Source organism: Sipha flava, unplaced genomic scaffold (genome assembly GCF_003268045.1).
Source record: "Sipha flava isolate LNK unplaced genomic scaffold, YSA_version1 250_pilon_pilon, whole genome shotgun sequence".
In the NCBI taxonomy this organism is placed as follows: Eukaryota; Metazoa; Arthropoda; class Insecta; order Hemiptera; family Aphididae; genus Sipha; species Sipha flava.
In genome coordinates, this window is record NW_020272902.1 from 22,403 (window position 1) to 33,924 (window position 11,522).

An 11,522-nucleotide genomic window follows, 5' to 3' on the forward strand; every position below is an offset into this window, starting at 1 on the left:
TTTTGTTGTTTGTGAATTGTGATAATAGGTTGTGATACAGGTTTATATTTTTTATTTTATTTACTTACACTGTATAATTTTTCTATACACAAACATAAGAATTATGTCAATTAAAATAGAAGAACATTAGTTTTTATATAACATTAGTTTTACGGACAGTAATGTTATATTTTGATCTGAGTACTCATTATCTTGTAATTTATTATCATAATTATTTTTTATGCCCGGGACATACGAGGCTGGTTTTTAAAACTAGCCCCCCCCCAAAAATGTACAAATTTAAAATGTTATAATATTATAAATGTGTATAGTTTTGTTTTTTTTTATATTTAAATAATATTATATATTATGAGATGGCCATGTGAATTATAAAATAAAAATTATCACTGGTATTGTATAATTAACTGTATAATATTAGTTTGATGAGCGATTTTCCAGTATGGTAATAATAAACATTGAAAAAGAAGTATGAAATCAGTTTAAAGCTGAGGATATACTAATTGAGTATGCAAAGACCAATAAAAGGTTACAATAATTGTAATTATTATATTAATTATTATAATTTGTTGTTTATTTTGATTGATATATAGGAAAAATAAAATAAATTAATAAATGTATTACTATGTTGTTAAAATTATGTTATTATAAGTCACACCCCCTACTTGAAATTTGTGATAGGTCGACCGTAATAATGAAGATAAAAAAATTTAATCAGATTATGAAGTAATATTATAAGGTAAGATATGAATGGTGATTGATGGAGGGTATTGGTTAGGTTAGGTTAGGTTAGGTTAGGCTAACCCCCACGAGTCTGCTTGCTCTTAATATATTCAGCCTCCCCAAGCCAAAAATTGAAATTTCGCCTCAAATGCTCAAAACTTCTCCAGTCAAAATATTTCTTTGAAATGCTAATGGTCTCCATCAACATAAAAATGAACCTCAGAATGTTTTGAATCATTATAAAATTGATACCACCCTAGTAACTGAAACAAATTTTACTGCTAAATTCAATTTCAAAATTCATAATTATACACTATATAAATCTGATCATCCTGACGGTCCACGCATGCTGGCTCTTGCATATAAAAAACCATTCATTCAAACAATGAATGTTTCTATCGTAATCAACAATACTACTGTTATAATATCATCTGTTTGCATTCCTTCTTGTCATTCCATCTGCCATGAATGTTATGTATAATTTTCGACACTCTTGATAATTATTTTATTGCGGGCCGAGAGTTCAATATCAAACATTCCACGTAGCGCTGTTTTTCTAATAATCAAAGAGATAAATCCTTCCACTCGATCATCACAAATAATTACTATTTTTTCGTCTCTTCACCAGGTCCTACATACTAGTCTACTAACATCGAAAGAAATCCTGATATTCTCGATGTTTTTGTCACAAACTTGTGAAGTAAAAATATAGAAAATATATGTAATATATCCAATGACCATTCTCTAGAATATATAATAAAATAATAATATAATAAAAATATATAACAATATTAATTATTATCTACTACTTTTCTATTATTCATATAATAATTAACAAGTACTAAACATGTAATAATATTTTATTTTTATTACTTTATAATTACTTATTATAATAGTGAGCATGTATGCCATAAATAATTTAATTTTGCCTAATTTGTTTATCTTATTATTATTTAAATAGTATCTTAGTTTGCAACATGTACCCTAATATTATACTTTTATAGGAAATCAAGGTATAATACATTTTATATTTTTTTTCAAATAGTTTTTCATTGAAAAAAATTTTAACAATTTTTATAAGTGAAATTATATTACATTTTACCGAATCATAGGCATGTGGTTCTTATATAATTGTTTTTATATTTTCCTATTGATAGGTGCTAATGAATTCCGAAAAATAATAAAGGTTTCATAAAAATATTACCAATTAAAATTAATTAATGGGAGATTTTCACTTTGAAGTTTTGCTTGCAACACTCATGCGATGACATTTTTTATTTATGCCCATGTCAGTTGTACAAGAGTCATATTTTAATTATAATAATAATTATATATTCACTTTACAATATAGCTGTAATTATTTTGCTCTATCTAGTCAAGATGTTTATTACCATCACATATAATAATAGTTTATATTATATTCATTATTCCATAAATTATAATAATTAAATATTGAAATACGGTCAGTCGAAGAAACATTTTCTCCGAATTAAAAAATAAATTTCTTAGTTTGTGAAATTTTCTACATATTACAATTTTTAAAAACATTTAGATAGATTTTATAGAGCAAGGATGATATTATAACACGCGAAATTTTACACATGACTGTCAACTTTTTTTTTTCTTTTTTTCTGCAACAGGAAAATAAGAGAATGTGGAAGAAATGTTGAGATAATTACGATGTTGAATTTTGAAAGATGTAGTATGATATTTTTTTGTGGCGCCAGTCGTGGGCCATTACTGCAGAGTTTAGGCAGCCATGGTTAAAAGTAGAAAAAAATCTGTTGAAAATTGAATTGCCGAAAAAATGTCTGTTCGGTTAGCCATCGGGAAGCAGAGAGCAAAAAGAACGTTATCCTTGTCGTTAATATAAAACTCGTTTATGTTAAATCTATGTTATTGACGTTATCGTTAGGAAATGCTATCGTTAGGAAATGCTATTAGATTTAAATTTGCGTAAGCTCGATTCTATGTATATTAGCGATCTTAGTTCGGTTCGATTACGGTCAAGGTCAAAGATTACGACGTAGAGTTACAGATCTATTACAGACAATCAAATATTGTTAGATTTATCGTTACCGCTAGACGTTGTTGTCCTATTGTGATTGCGCTTTTAATACATACATAAATGAAAATTGTATTAATTCATAATAAAAAGGAAGAATTGAAAGAAATTAAACGAAGAAGGCAGTTTTAGGTTCAACCATCGGTCAGGAAGAAGGAGAGTATTCAACACTCTGTTCCCAGTTAATAAACGTTGGTAATAAATCTTATAAATATTTTCGTATGTCTAATGGAGAATAAACGAAAATGCTGTCAGCAATTGAAATTGATTTAAGAAAAGTGGACACACTATTTTGAAAGGCTATTCTCTTAGAGAAAATCAGAAAAAATCTTTATACACTTATGACTGCCAACTGATTTAACAAAGTCAAAGTGATTCACACTTGGCAGTCGTGATGAAAAAGTTCGTGACCACCATGGTCTGGATCCCGTCAAAATGTCGACCGGTCGTGAACTGATCAAACTGGTCTACGACCTGATCGTGACCAATATTATATTGCAACACCTGGGATTACGTTCTAATGATTACTGATGGATTACTAATATTGACCGGATCGTAACATGTTTGTGATCAAACCGAATCAAGATATCGCTAATATTAATCGGGCTTATTATGATTGTTTTATACAATTTATATTTATATATTTTTCTTAACTAAGAAAACATAAAATATTAATTATCTATTAATACATCAAAACATTTTTTAGAAAAGGATCTATCTATAGAGAACGATTGTAAAAACATTCGGTAAACATTTCAAGTTTCTACGATTATTATTTAGTTTTGTCAACAACTAGTACGTCGTCAATGTTGCCGTTTTTTTTAATAATTTTTCTTTAGTGCTTTAATCGGACTATTCAGTCTTGGCTATAAGTAAAGAGACTTTACGGTTCATCATATAACATTTCACTAACCATAACATTAAACATAAAGAGTGCGAGACGAATTAATATTCATTTAAGTAGATTACAGAGTTTTGTTAAGTTTCGATAATTACATCATTCTGTGCAAACAAAGCACATGTCCAGTTTACATATAGGTACACTGTAAAATGATTATGATGTTTTGGTTTTTTACTGTCAACAATAACGCAAATTGAAACACAAAAACTTCCGTTACGAGTACATGAATCAATAACAATAGTGAAATTTGTCAAAAATATGTTTATGTATCATTCGTCTCCTCGCAGTCTTAGCGTTCAGACGTGTTTTCTTTGAGTCGTACTACCTATATTATCTTGCTGCGTGTTATCGCTCTTATTTTAGTTGTGCGTTAATTATGTCGTCGTCCTCGGGCGGCACAAATCGTGCCGGCCAAAACCAGTTTTCAAACAAGCTTAAAAATCAACAAGTCAAAAACACTGCTGGCCCCGGTTACCAGGTAGTCGGAAAAAATGGTAAGCCAATCAAAAATTCTTGTCCAGTTTCACCAAATTTCCAACAAATTATTGACAACCCGCCGACTCTAGATATATCTAACTCCTCATTCAATTATAGCTCTTTATCTACACTAACCGCAATTACGTCGGGGTCTACGGCTAACGATATGGATTTGATTGTTAATGATCGTTCTAATGAGTTCGATACTGGTTGTACTTTTTCTTCACTTAATGATACTTCTATTCAATCTACCTTCCCAACCAACAGCGATATGGCAAACACTAATAAACATATCAATTTATTGCAAAAGTCGTTTTCGCCAGATTATATCGGGCCTATAACCATTCTCGTTGAAAGTACGGACGCTAATATAAATTTAGGAAACTGGCATCCTATTAAGGCCGCTAAATTTTTCTCAAACAATTTCTCTGGTATTACTAATATTAAACCTGCGGGTTCAAAAAAAAATAAAAATTTCTTTCGACACAATTTTTAATGGTAATTGCTGCTTGAATTCAAGCATCTTAAAGGAGAATAATTATAATGCAATTATACCTTCTACTCTAATTTTTTCTTACGGAATAATAAAATTAGACACTACAGTCTCAGAAACTGAATTTTTCGAAGGCGTCCGATCCTCAGTCAAGATTGATGCATTCAAACGCATCAGTATTAAAAAAAATGATCAAATCGTTCAAACACGTATAGTTGAACTTAAATTCGTCGCTCCGAAAATACCATCCATTATCTCTGTATTTAATATGATCTTTGATGTCAAGCCCAGTGTCCGGTCTCCCGTTCAATGCAATCGTTGTTTACGTTTTGGACATACACAAAAATATTGTCGTAGCTGTCCCAGGTGCAGTCACTGCGGTGAAAACAATCATTCGGTTGATTTATGCCCACGCGCTCAATCCACTGATCCTGTATGTCTTTTCTGCAAGCAACCTCACTTAGCCACTGATCGTAGTTGCCGCGAATGGTCCACTCAAAAAGAAATTAAACACATCATGGCCACCGAAAACATTTCCTTTAAGGATGCCTTAATTTTTAAAAAAAATAATTGTTACACTAATGCTTATTCTTTTTCCGATGTTGTTAAGAGCCAGCCTCCAATCTCTGAAATATTAAAACCAAATATCTCCCTAGAGGAAGAAAACTTCCCCAGGCTAAATAATCACCATCATTATTTCAATTCTAGGAAGATAAAACAAAAATCTCGCTCCCCGATTAATAAAGATAAATTAAATTTACCAGTTGAACCTCATTTTTCTTCACCTAACGGTTGCTGTTTAACCAATCTCCCTAATCAAAGCCTTACCGGAGACAATAAATCTGCTGATCTATCTTGGATTCATTCTCTTTCTCTTAAACTCTCTGAATCTCTTATAAATTCCCCCTCCCTATTTTCCCCCTTTTCATCCACCTCTCTTCAGTCCTTAATTGAATCTTCTCTAAATTCACTCCTTAATATTCCAGATTCTAATTTCACCTCTGATTAGTCTTGTATTATACACCAAATGTCCTCACCACAGTTATAGAAAATACTATATATAATTTACTCACAAACTAACATATTAAAAAACAAAATAAATTAAAATTACCATGGCATTTTTACATAAATATAAAAACCAGAATATCTCCAACAATCACACTAACATTATTCAATGGAATGTGAGAAGTCTCCCTGCACGTCTCCCATCCTTACAACACCTCCTATCCGATCATAAATGCTCAATTGCACTTCTCTCTGAAACCTGGCTTTTACCTTCACGTGCCCTTGCAATACCGCAGTTCAAAACCTATAGATCCGACCGCTCCGATGGCTATGGTGGTGTAGCTATAGCTGTCCATAACTCCCTCAAATCCAAACAAATTCCTTTAGATATCGCTACCAGAAATAGATTTACCCACTGTAAAATCGACATCATAGGTATCGAAGTGCATCTTATCAACTCACATCCTCCTTTAAAATTTTGGTCCTGCTACATCCCCAGTAATTCTAATGTTCCTTCCAATTTATGGCATGAATTCTTTAAACTGATATCGCATAATACGCTACTTGGTGGCGACTTTAATGCATTTCATCCCGCTTGGGGCTCTCAACTTACATCCCGCCGTGGTTCTCAGATCTATGATTGCATTGACTCATTAGGTCTTTGTCTTCTCAACGATGGTAGTCCTACACATGTGGGTCGCCCCAACTCAACTAACTCGGCAATTGATTTATCTTTTTGTTCCCCTGATATTATCTGGAATTTATCTTGGCAAGTCCTCAATGATCCTCACGGTAGCGATCATATCCCCATTATCATATCAACTAATTTTAACAGGATCGCTGATCCTGTGCCATTTTGTTCCGCCTTAGATTCCGCACCTCCAATCCATTTACCTTTTAACTTCAATAAAGCCAACTGGTCATCGTATTCTATTCAAATTCATAATTCTATCTCTTCATTGACAAATTCTCCCTCTCCAGTTTTTTCCTATTCTACCTTTACAAGTATTATAAACAACTCCGCCAATTCTACAATTCCTAAGAAAAGATTAAATTTCAATCCCTATCCACCCTCCCCTCCCTGGTGGAATTCTGACTGTACCGAAGCTGTCAAAAACAGAACCCTTCTTTTTAGAAACTTTCGTCGCTCAGGCTCCATGGTTGACTTTATTAATTACCGAAACGCTTGTGCCCAAACTACCAGGCTATTAAAAAATGAAAAGAGGAAAAAATGGAAAAAATTTTGTTATAATCTAAATCCATCTTTCCCCATACATCACCTTTGGTCAACAGCTAAGCGCTATAAAAACTGTATCAACCCAGTCAGACCTCCAGATAATGACGATTGGTTCGACTCTTTTTGTTTTAAAGTCGCTCCGTGCTATGTCCCTTCTATATCAGAGATTTGCCCTTCTGATCACTCTCTATACTCTCCACCCCATATTCTCACCAATATTTTTACCATGTCAGAATTAAATTTAGCCATATCTTCACGAAAATCTACTGCTTCCGGTCTTGACAACATTTCACCTATCATGCTAAAACACCTCCCCTCTAATGCTCTGGTTTACCTTCTAACTATTATGAATAACATTCTATCATCCAATCAGGTTCCTCCTTCATGGACATCTTATCGTGTCATCCCTATCCCCAAACCTAATTCAAATGATTCCTTTCGTCCAATTGCTCTCTCTTCCTCTCTTTGCAAAGTTTTCGAATATATGCTGAAAACAAGACTTGATTGGTGGCTAGAATCCAACTCTGTTCTACCTGCAAACTTGTTTGCCTTTAGGAAGGGTTTAGGTACTATGGAATGCCTCTCGACTTTCATTGGTAACATTTACCATGCTTTTAATAATAAGGAATTCCTTGTCGCCACATTTGTGGACATCCGCGGCGCCTTCGATTCCGTGAACATTCCTACCCTCATTACCTATCTTCTCTCATTAAATGTCCCCCCTAAGTTCTGTAATGTTCTATCTGCTCTCTTCAATTTCAGAAAACTTGTTTTCTTCTCTCCCTTCAGATCGTCAAACACTCGATCCACTTTCACTGGCCTTCCACAAGGTAGCTGCCTCAGCCCAATCCTTTTCAATGTATATATGAGTATTGTTGAAAAGCATCTCTCTCAGTCTGGTCATAAATGTCTTATATACGCTGATGATTTAGTAATATTCTCTTCTAATAAACATCTTAATCTTGCTATCGATAGCCTCAACTCTGCCCTGATAGATCTGAATGATATTCTAATCAAAGTGTCTTTTGATGTTGCCCCTGAAAAATGCAAATCGATCATTTTCACTCGTCGTAGATATTTGAACAACCTTAATACATATCTCAACAACTATGTTATCCCTTTTGTTCCCAATATTACCTATCTTGGCATCACTCTCGACCCCAAATTGCGCTGGATTCCACATATTTCTACTCTCACAGCGTTTGTTTCTCGATGGTCCAACTTCCTCCGATCGGTAACTGGCACTTGGTGGGGCTCTCACCCTTCAAGTCTATTATCTATATATTTGTCTATTATACGCTCCAAAATTGATTACGGATGCTTTCTTTTCGGATCGGCTTCCTTTTCTAATTGGAAAAAAATCAATAAACTCCAAGCCTCATGTATCAGAACCATTATGGGTTACGTCAGTTCTACACCTTGCCCTGCTATGGAAGTTGAATCTACTTGCCCTCCATTTAATATCAGATGCCGCTGGCTTGCCGGCAAATTTCTCTTGAAATCACTATCCTATAGCGATCACCGTATCTTTGACATTTATTACTCACTGTACCTTAATTGGCGATATGTTCCTAAATCTATGCCCGTATTATCAATTATAGCACATTCTATCTCAAATTTCCACCAATATATTATCAATTCAACTAAACTCCCTCTTTACGAGCAATCTTACGACTCTCTTATCTTTTCCCCTCAGATTCATTCTGATAATAAATTTTTAGATCTATCCTCCAATGATTTTAAATCTATGTCTTCTTCCTCGGTTAATGCAGCCGTTTTGAATTATCTTAATGAACGTTTTTTAAACTTCATCGCGATTTATACTGATGGATCAGTCTCCCCTCTCTCTGCTGGATATGCATTCTATATCCCTGATCTACAGCTCTCTTTTAACAATAACCTTCCTCCTACGTCTTCTTCCTTTACAGCTGAGTGTTATGCCATCACCGAAGCCCTAAAACTTATTCAAAATCTTCCCCCCAACAATTACTTAATTGTCTCAGATTCTATGTCGTGCCTCCAAGCCTTAAATTCAAACCCATTTAACTCTCACCTGTCTCCACTTATTCTTCGCATCAAGTCCCTTATTTTTACATTAAATCAAACTAACTATAACATCCACTTTCTTTGGGTTCCTAGTCATACAGGCATACATGGTAATGAAGTTGCAGACCACCTTGCTAAATCTTCATCCAATCTCATCTTTCCTTCTATTTCTCAACTCCCCCATTCTGACTTCACATCGCTTATAAAACAATACTCTACTAATATTTGGTTCTCTCTCTGGAACAATCTACCTGCCGAATTCGCCTCAAGATACAGAAATATTACACCAAATATCCCAAAAAAAACCTGGTTCAATAACTTATACTTACATAGACCATATATAGTACAATTTAATAGGCTACGCATAGGACATCACCTTCTTCCTAGTCACTCCTTCAAACTTGGCCTTAATGATTCTCCATTCTGTACTCTTCACTTAAATGAATGCATTTGTGACTTATCCCATATTCTACTCGACTGCCCTGCACTTCAACTCAATCGCATTATTTTAATTAATGAACTTAAGACTCTTAATATCCCCTTAAATATCCACTCCATACTTAACACAAAATCCACTACCGCCATCAAATTAATAATTTCCTTTATATTGGATGCTGGCTTCATTATTTAATATGTACACTAATGTTTAATGTATAATGTTGTTTTATTTATAATCTCTATAAATGTCGAGCTATCATAGTTGTATACTAAAAGCTAATAAAAAAAAAAAAAAAAAAAAAAAAAATGTTTATGTATATATATGTTAATATATATTTTTGGAAATTCCATCGATTTTATTTTCGTCATAATACACATTCAAACATTGTCTGATAACCGATATTTCATAATGTTACTCACGTGATTTTATTTTAGGTATATGGAATACATAGTACACTTAACAGTGAAATTTAATACTCAACTGCTTTGTCATACTATATGTTTGATATATTAATATAATTGATATCAATAAAAATCATAATATTCTTACTATAACCATCGAAACAACGCAATGTACCAGTTCCCTTACATATAGTGAAGGGTTAAGTAAATTATTGGCAAGACAAGCATTGCAATCAAAAGAATTTATAATTATATAACAATTATATTAATAATAACAATGGAATAAGTTAAAAATTACAATTTAAAATAAATTTATTTTCGCGTTCCAATATTCGTTCTCATTGTATTTTCATATCTAGCTTTACAGAAAAATACATTTGAATGCTCAGAATTAAATTCAAATCTATTTTCTAGTCAAAATCATTATCTTTCGATCATTTTACCCGCATTTATCTGTTTGCCGTGAACATCACAATTAGATAAATTTATAAACGTCTGATGGAGCGTATATGGAACGTAAGTGTATTATATTGAAATAACTTAGGTATTTGTTTTAGAAGCCTAAAATATGTTACCGTTAAGAATTTTGAGATAAAATACACAAGTATCGACTGATGATAAATATCGTAATATACTATTTTGATTTAATAATTTATTATTGTTACAAGTTAATTTTTAAAACTTCTAATATGAATCGATTGGATTAAAGTCCTCATTACCACATCAAAAATCCGATGGTGAATTACAATTATTTAATAAAATTGCACCGAGACGATTCGGTTTGTATTTGAATATCGGAAAATAATACAAATATACTTATATATCTATATATATACCTATTGTGACATCAAGAAAACGTTTCTGTATACAATAGTCATCGGTTGACTTGCTACTTTGCAATGTTAATATTATTGCTCATCAATTGTGTAATGTATAATATCATAATCGCTTTCCTGTCCATTTAAGACCGCATCAATAAACAGATAAATAATGTCCATGTAGAACACGGGTGAAATAAATTAATGGAAATTAATCGGTTATGTTTAGTGCCAGATATAAGGGGAGGGAGACAAATGGATATGCTTGTTCCGGGTGCTGAAAGTATAGAAGCGCTATTAAGTTTATAAAAAATAAAAAAATGTCATGATGATTCGCCGTATTTCCACCTACGCAAAGGCGATGAATTTAATAGCCCCGAGCGTCAAATTTCTTAAATCGAACAATGGCCATGCTTTCCACAAAGTTCCCCATCCAATCATTATTGGCCCTACTTGTAAATCTGCAATATCTATTTATATCCACGGGCATTAGACAACGAAATTCGATACGACCTTTCTAGTTAGTCTGAGAAATCTATAAACGGTATCGCTTTATACCAGGGATAGAAAACGTTATTAAACGAAAAAATATAATAACGATATATATATATTAAAAACGAAAAAAAATATATCTGTTATCAAAAAGTTAATAATTCTGATAACTAATAGGTAATTTTTGTCAAATAAAATATATTAATAGCATAGCGCAATAATTAATTATAGTCCACATGGCACATACACATTGCGGTGGTGATGGTAAAATTCTATTATCTTTCACGACGGTGGTCATGGATCATAGTGTAATCTATAACATGGTTGCCGCTTCAATTATTATAATCTATATATATATAAAATCCAAATACCACTGATTCACTGATCGCTGAATCCCAAAACTATTCAATGTACGCACCTGAAATTTG

At 32.7% G+C, this 11,522-nt stretch overlaps 1 pseudogene; it reads left to right on the plus strand.

The window, feature by feature from the left end:
* The first annotated feature begins 3,963 nt into the window (after nucleotides 1-3,963).
* Nucleotides 3,964-5,752, plus strand: LOC112684480 (annotated as a pseudogene).
* Nucleotides 5,753-11,522: the final 5,770 nt, after the last annotated feature.